This window comes from Myotis davidii, unplaced genomic scaffold (assembly GCF_000327345.1).
Source record: "Myotis davidii unplaced genomic scaffold, ASM32734v1 scaffold20, whole genome shotgun sequence".
Classification (NCBI taxonomy): Eukaryota; Metazoa; Chordata; class Mammalia; order Chiroptera; family Vespertilionidae; genus Myotis; species Myotis davidii.
The window spans coordinates 1,461,091-1,462,551 of NW_006292574.1; positions in this window are offsets into that span (position 1 = coordinate 1,461,091).

The window sequence follows — 1,461 nt, forward strand, 5'->3', positions numbered from 1 at the left end:
ATAAAATTGTTAAGAGCTCCCAAACTGTCATTTTCTACTGAGTCCCAGAAATTATGTAACAAGTCTTGCTTTTTCCATAATATAAATTGGGTTAAAGGAAACAGATCAATTTTAAAACATTTGTATGAGGTATAAGGTCTCGTACTAAACTGTGGATCAACAAACATGGGAAGGGAACAAGGACAGAGCCCATGAATAACCATGCCATGATTCTCAAAGCCTTTTAGGATTATCAAATTAAAGGCATTTTTTTTCGACACCATGAATGGATCTTGAGAATATCATGCTAAGTGAAATAAGTCAGACAGAAAAAGTTAAGAACCATTATGACTTCACTCATATGTGGGATATAAAACTGAAAGCAACAAATGAATAAACAAGAAAAACAAAAACTCATAGATGCAGATAACGCTATGGGGGATGCCAAAGGGAAGGGAGGTGGAGGTAGTGAAGGGTAAAAGGGGTCAAATATTTGGTGAATGGAAGAAGATAATGACTTTGGGTGATGGGCACACAGTGGAAAACAGTGGGGCCTTGACTTACGAGTTTAATTCATTCCGTGATGGAGCTCATAACTCAAATTACTCGTATGTCAAATCAAAAAGTGAACGAGTGAGACATGTGATACAGGGCTGATGTTGTGGCGTTCACTGTGACGTTTGCTGCGCCAACTAACATTGGGGTGTCTGAAGCTGGCCCGTAACCTGAATTTTAGCTCACAACTCAAAGCAAAAAATCGGCCGAGAGACGGCTCGTTACTCGAAAAGCTCGTTAGTCATGACAATAGTAAGTCAAGGCCCCACTGTATATAGATGATATGGTATAACATTGCACAACTGAAATCTATATAATCATTAACCAACATCACCCCAATGCATTTGTTTCTTAAAAAGTGTCATGCAGGTACTCTTCTTATTTAACACCATAGTTTTTGGTTTCTATAATAAACCCACAGTTTAGTTAGGGAGAGAAGGAGTTTTTTTTTTATGTTAAGTGTGTTTAAAATCCTGTTTTCTAAAAAATAATCATGATAAATATGCAGCAACATATTATGGTTGCACATCAAATAAGCAAGATAGTTTACTGCTAGGCATTTATGTTTCCAGAGCAAAGACACCAAATAGAATTTCTTTGCTATAAATGACAAGCAAAGTAAATTGAACTAATAGAAGTAGTCCACTTGACAATATTGAGATTTCATGATGTGGATAAAGCCAATCAATCCCTTTGGAAGAAACAAGGATTCAAAGAAAAATGTCACCATCTCTCAATTGTATTGATAAGAGGCAGAGGCTATTAGGGTGTGTAAAAAAGATAGGATATTGTTGATTCTTCATGAACCTCATTTTTTAAATATCAAACAGAGATATTATTTCATCATAGTAATGAAGATGTTCTACTTTTAATTGCACATGTCTTGTAAGTAAAGAGTCTAGTAAGCCGCATTCACATAGAAGAACT